The 7,362-nt window shown below is 34.9% G+C and overlaps 1 non-coding gene across 1 annotated transcript; it reads left to right on the top strand.

Annotated features, from left to right (window-relative positions):
- The first annotated feature begins 3,684 nt into the window (after positions 1–3,684).
- On the top strand, positions 3,685–3,847 carry LOC119803115. Its single transcript, XR_005283532.1, has one exon. It is a non-coding gene; the product is annotated as a U1 spliceosomal RNA (small nuclear RNA).
- Positions 3,848–7,362: the final 3,515 nt, after the last annotated feature.

The following is a 7,362-nucleotide window of genomic DNA, read 5'->3' as shown; positions in this document are numbered from 1 at the left end:
TTTTAGAGACAGGGTTTCCCTGTAGTTTCTAGAGCCTGTCCTGGAACTAGCTCTTGTAGACCAGGCTGGCCTCGAACTCAGAGATCCGCCTGCCTCTTCCTCCCTGGGATTAAAGGCATGCGCCACCACCACCGCCCGGCTGTGAGCAGATAATAGAATCTAGGTGACTTGAATGACTTTTCCAAGGTTGAGATCCAAGCTCTAAAGGCAATGGAGATAATATAATGACTGTGCTGCATTTACTGATGATGTCAAATCCTTTCATAGATGTTGATAAGGTCACTGAGCTCCTGTCTGATGCCTGAACTACCGTCCCACAATGAAATATAAATGTTTCTATTAATTTTGTGACATTTTACAGTTTAGTCACGTGCATTTTTTGTGATTTCAAATCAATATTTCCACCATAACTTTGAAAGTTAGTGATCTAATTTTAAACTGGAAGGCAACAGCAATTTCGAAAATAATGATTGTCTATTAGCACTTCCCATGTTGTAGTTATGTGCTAAGGAAGTCTGCTCTATGTGATCAATACTTAACACAACTTGAATTTCACAGAAGAAAAGCTTTCCCTGAAAGAAGCTAAGTAGCTTGACCAAGATCATACTGTTGAAATGGGGAAAGCTGGGGTCTTTCCCTTTTAAATGTGGTCTTACTATACTCCTCATGTTGTCTTAAAACTTGTGCTTCTCTTACCTCAGCCACTTTCTGTAGCTGGGATTATAGACTTCCAACTCTGTGCCTGGTTCTGAACTGAGAATTTTAACTATTCTTTTCTAATGGGAAAGTATACATGGATTTTTGTTTAGTAAAGTCTATGTGTCTGAAAAGAAACAACCCAGTCCTGGTGATTCCCATTGCCATGGGTTGTGACTGGTACACCCTTGCCTACCCCTTCAGTTGAACCTAGTGTATGTTCATCATACCCCCTCCTGAAGTCACTGTGTAGAGTACCTACTATCCTTCATCTTCCTGCTGGTTTCACTCACATTGCAAAGAGGCTACACAATAGCTCCCCAGCTACACAGGGTGTGTACAATTCTGGCTGGGCCACTAGAGTAACTAATTTCTCACATTTCCTGACATGTTCACCAGGCACATCAAACCAACATGATTGAATAAGCTAAAGGAAATATCAAGGTCAACACTGCTGTGTCCCGTAACTCAACAATAGATCACAGAACAAGAGATCAATAGGACTCAGTAAAGAGCTCAAGACGATGATGGAGAAATATCAGTGAGAATTAAGAGCATACAAATAAGGAGTTAAATAGCATAATATATAATATCTGTGAAAAGTATACAGAGAATGAAAATCAAGTTAATGAAAGGGTTGTTAAAGAAAAAATAAAATTAAAAGTAATTTCTTTGTAGAGACAAAGACAAAACACAAATATGAAAATATTAGGCTATAGCATGAGTAAGCAAAGAAGGAGCTGTCTGATAAGTACCTATATTTTTAACTGGAGGGATTTCAGATAATTAACCAAACAAGGAACCTTATGGATTTAGAACAGAAAGGTTAAGGAAACCCAAGACTATCACAAGAATGATATGACAAATATCAAAGCAGAAACAAATGAAAAGAGCCTGAGAAGACTAAGAAGGTTAACTAACAAACTTTTCTCTAGACAAGTCAAACATGATTAAATAAAGAAGACATATATACCACATAATTATAACATTTTTTAAAAATTCTATTTTTTGTTATACTAATTCACTTTGAACAAAACTGTCTTGTAGGGAAAGGACTTTATTTCTGCTTCCACTTCTAGGTCATTCATTCACTGAGGGAAGTCAGGTCAAGAATTCAGGGCAGGAACCTGGAGTCAGGAACATGAAGGAAAACTGGATGCTGGCTCCCTCTCTAGTCTGCTCCCAGACTGATGTTCACCTACTTTTCACCTGACTTCAGATAGATCCACTCACAGTGGATTGAATCCTCCCTTCATCAACAGTGAGACCAATTCTTTCTAACAAGGTTACCAGTTAATCTAATCTAGATGATTCAATTGAGGTTGACTCTCGTAGGTGTCTTGCGATCATACCAAATTGACAATAAAATAATTATCAAAATTAGTTGAAGACCAACAAATTATAAAACTTAGATGAAAAGATACATGTCAGAAGACAAGAGCACAATTAAAACTGAACCATAAGCACAGATTGTTGAAAGGTACATATTGCATATACATAAAATATACCTGTACACATGGATTTGTATGTATATATGTACATATAAGTGGCCTAAGTTTTTAAACTGCCTATGCATATATGTATATTTAAGTATTTCAGTTATACATCTTCCCCAGAGATTATATTTATCTCGGTAATGCTCTTGCTTACATTTAACCAAGAGATATTCTGTGCAAGTTATACGTTATTTTTGAACATAAGACTGTGTATGGATATCAGCTCTTCTTACTGGAACTAGTATTTGGTGGGTGGTTTGAGATTTTATCTTGAGATCTCAGCTTGGAGTTTGGTAGCATACATCAAAATATTGGCAGGAAATTTGCATTCTGGAAACACCAGGCTCTGGATGATCTAACTTTCTAAAGTTTTAGGATTTTGATCTGAGATATTACTGTAGAAAAGGCACAATGACCTGAAGTATGGCATGCTTTTAATTTGGGTTTTACAGAAGAAAAAATCAACCAGAGATAACTACACAAACTCTTCTAGCATTGAGAAAATCAAATAGATGTCTCAGGATAAAATTAATTTTACTCTTAATCCAAAAATAAAAACTCTCTCACTGAAACCACCTCTCAATACAAATTAAGACAGTATAGTACAATACACCGAAAAATAGGGTAATAAATTCTAAGATGCTTGTATAATGTTTATCAACATTTTGTTCACTGCAAACATTTTTCTAGGAAGCTTAGGTTATAAATATATTAATTATGTAGCTCTGTTTTTAGCAGACACAGTGCTGACACTTGGCATTCTCTGGGTTTCACAACATTAATTTAATTAAGAACTGTCAGGAGATTAGTTTCAACCTCCAAATGTTTACTTGGACTAGACTGAACTGTCTTAAATCTCTTACACAAAATAAGAATAAGATGCCAATTTGTCAGTGGCAGAAATGTGATACCTAGAAAAAATGAGAAAAAGGATTACAGTGAAAAATTCCAGGACATTGGAGACCTATCTCTCTACCTCCCTCTCTCTCCATTTTTCTTCCCTCCCTACCTCCCTCCTGACTTCCTTATATTACTTATGTTACTGGCTCCATAACACGATTTCTCCTATATTTTAATCAAGGGTTTATCATGCACTGTGACTTGACATTTACAGTCTCAAATATGACAGTTGAATAGATTTATTTTCCCTTCTTAATGGTTAAATAGATAATGTATTCTTAATTTGAATTTAGCAACTTGGCACAGTTTTTGATGCTGCCTTCTTCCCTACAAAGCTGAGAACAGTCATCTTTTCTCTAAATTGCACAGCATGGACTCTTTTTCTTTGAAGTGCATCCTCTGAGTTTTCGAAGGATGTAGGACATTGAATTTGGACCCAAAAAATACACCAAAAGAAGCAGGTCAGATACTGATAGCATGAAGTGAGATGAAGTAAGAATAAAAACTCACTGAAAAATTTAAAAACTCTATGTTTAAGGGCCAGAACTGGAGAATATAATCAATTTCTGGGAGGAAAACTTTCCAAGTCCACAAGCAAATCTTAAGGGAGTTAATGTGATTGCAAAGGTGGTTTCTCAGGGAAATGGTCACCTATCATACTCTAGATATACGGATTCCTGTGATTTCCGCAAATGTCAGAAATTCAATTCCATAATTTTTGATTAGTAGGGAAGCTCACTCTCGTTTGTCCCTAAAAAGAAAGGTAACAAATAAGCAAGCTTCAAAAAAAGATTCAAAGTTTGTACTCCAACTAACATTAATGTTAAAATAACAAATGACAAAAGTAATTGATAAAGTGATTTAAGGAAGATTCTTGTGAGATTGTTTGTTATTGTTAAGGATTTCTTAGAAAAGATGGAGTTTAAGTATGCTCTGAGTCTAACTAATAATACAGCAATTGGGTAAATTACTCCACAACTTTGTGATCAGTTATTCCTCTTAAAATAAGTAGAACGTATATGTGTTTGGGTGTGTTGGTGTGTGTGTCTTCTGTAATAAGTGAGAAGTAGACAGGTTATATCAGTATAAGAGAGAAAACATAGTAGAATTCCTTGTGATACATATGTTCTCTTTTAGAATACAGTAGATATAAAGGTTAATATTACCCATAGTTCCAGACAATGGATGAATGGCTTGCCACACACTGGGTAGAATTGTGAAGACTACCATGCATAATCAATAGAATGCATTGAGTAAATTTTGCTAATTTAGCTACAATAGGAGGCAATCACAAGGCATAACACTGAAGTAGAACTCTATAGTTACAACAATGACCTCAAAATTTATTTTCTTTTTGTCTTCTCCATCTTGACTATCTTTTATTTATTTCCAACTTTGGAATTCCATTATAGTTTATAGCTCCAATGTCTCAGTATGAATTCTCCTACCTCCCCTTCTCTTCTCCTTGCCCTTCTTGCCTCTTCTTCATCCTTCTCCTCCCATGTGACTATATGATTGGGAATATTTTCTTTGTTTGTTTGGTCTCATGCCTTGGGGACCGTTGAGGGCCAAGTTCTGTGAACTGATATGTTTTTGAATTTTGGCAACTATTACATGAAAATAAAAGTACTTTTAGCAATTCCATCTCTTTCATTCTTTTGAGTTTCCACATATAAAAACCTTTGTTGTTTTCAAGAAAGAAACACATTCTGTTTCCAAATTGAACTGTTTATTCTCATGCTGGTTTATCTGGGTACTCATAGATGTATGTAAACGTATGTGTGGAGGAGGCATATGTGGTGTGTGGGGTGGTATGTGCAATGTGTGTATGTGTGGTATGTTTATGTGTGTTTATCTTTTGTTGTTATCAAGCTTAAACCCTGGTCTTCATGCCTGCTAGGCATGCTCTCCAACACCAAGCCAGGTTCTCAGCTCATCCCCGTGTTTCCACTGGTCTATGTTTCATATACACAGCTTTTAGTAATGTGATTTCTCATCACATTTTATTCACCAACACATTCCTTAAGGCATTTCATTGTTTTGTTTCAAATGTCCTACTACTTGAGATATTTCTAGTCAGGAATGACATTCCTGTGATGCTGTTACTGAGCACTAAAGATGACTCAGGAAGATACGGTGATATCACTTAAAATAATATTTCCTGAAAATTCACATTTATTGCCTATGGAAGCATAAAAGATATAGTATTACTAACCACAGGACTCCATAATGATTTTGGCAAACCTTAGAGCTTCCTCATAATGTTTTAATCAATCTGTTTACTTTTCATTAATATTTTCCAACTTTAGTTTAGTTTTTGAAAATGAGATGACTGAGGGAAACCTAGGATTTGAATGAGGAACTGTCCAGTGGAAAATAGGAAGGAAATCTGACTTCCAAGTTGGTGTAGATGCTTGTGTTTATGTTTAATTAAACCTAGTTTTGTCTACTGTGGATGAATTAATTAAGTCCCTTTCCCTTCCTCTCCCCTTCCATGTCCTCTCTCATCTTCTCTCCTCCCCATGTGTTACTTTTGTTTGCTTGTTCAGTCAGTTCTTACTTAACCTATACTTGCATTCTTTGGTTTGTCTTATTCAGGTCATTATTTATCTCTGCAAAGTGTAGAATCCATTTTGAATTTTAAATTGTGAGCTCACTGGACATAGCATTCTGTCATCTAGGAGCAGCTTGATTTTGACTGCTTTATTGAAGGCATCAACAGGAATTCAGGAATTAATATCCTTCAATACTGAGACTCATATGATATATTCTAATATGCTAGCACTTAATGTAGGGCAGATCCCATAAGAAGCCTGTGCATGGAATAGTATTAATATAGTTAAATCAAGGAGAAAAATGAGGTCCAGGGCATCCTTTATAAACACAAAACTGAGTTAGAGATAAACCTATTTTCTGCCTTGAGCCATATTCACAATCTCTTTGAGTCTTCCTTTTCCTCCCAGCCTTTCATTTATTTTTCCCTCTGCCTATGCTGTACACTTTGATTCTTCTTTTTCTCTTTTTCTGTGTTGAGGACTAGAAAAAAAAAACCATTCAGGTGAAGACTTAGATTTCAAATATTCTCAGACCCCTTCTTCACTAATGACAATTGTATTTAAGTATCAGGAATTCACTAAATATTTTCAAATAAGAAGTGAGTGAACTATATACATTTGTGCTCAACATAAATATGACCAGTTTTCCTACCCTATTTTTCTGATTATAATAAGATATAACTAGGAATATTTTTTCACAACACATCTGTATTTTACAATTTTACGCAAAAGTCATTTATGTTGGGGCTAATTTATCTGGCACCTGCAACTTGTGTTTCCAAGATTATTATGGTATATTTTGGTTTTAGGAAATGAGTGAAAAAATGGAGGATTTAAAAATAAATTTGAGAACTTTCTGACTGATAAAAAACTTAAAAATTGCTTTTAAAAAGTAATTGACATCAGAGAAGTTAGAAGCTACAAAATTAGTACATTGCTCAGATCAACTGGGCAAACTGGAAAAATGTTTCCTTTTCCAGTGAATCATAGACAATTAGCTTCCTGTGTGAATCCACGAAAAAATAAGTGTCCTGGTCAAAATGAGGAAAAATTACTGTAAAATGAATCAATTGAGCAATTAATTTGGTTATTATTTCACAAGCGATTCTTTTGAGATATCAAATATTAGCCTTGAGAAAAGCTTTTTGTTTTGAAGTCCTGATTTTTTTTAGAAATGGAAATCAATGGTATATAATTATGCAAAAGAAGTTTAATTATGCATTAAATCAAGAGAAATTAATATTTCTTTTGTAGAACAGTCTTCTAATGCCACAAATAAACGATACATGATTTTAGAAATGAAATTAAAATGAAATGATTTGTATATTATTTTCTTGCTTAGTTGGATTTTACTTCAAAGTCTAGTTTCAATTTTTTTAAGTCTCTTTGATAGTTTTAAAGTTAGTGTTTGTCTCCAACAGTTTTCTGTCCTAATGAGAGTCTCCTCTGACTTCTCAGAGCTTTGTGGAAACTGCCAAATTTATTTTTCACTCATTTTAGAAGAAGGAATATCTTTATGCTGTGTCTCCAGTTTGCTTTTGGTTTTCTTGGAATACCCAGGTCTTCAGCAACTCTGAGTGGATAAGAATGTCCCCTAAGTCAGAAAAATGGTAAGTTACAGTCCAGTGACTTCAGAGGGTTACATTTACAAGGACATGTGAAGAGTCAGGTTTATCTCTAGCTTGAAATAATTTTAGCTGCTCAGTTCCTCATAG

Source organism: Arvicola amphibius, chromosome 12, assembly GCF_903992535.2.
Source record: "Arvicola amphibius chromosome 12, mArvAmp1.2, whole genome shotgun sequence".
In the NCBI taxonomy this organism is placed as follows: Eukaryota; Metazoa; Chordata; class Mammalia; order Rodentia; family Cricetidae; genus Arvicola; species Arvicola amphibius.
This window is presented reverse-complemented; position numbering and strand designations above follow the sequence as displayed.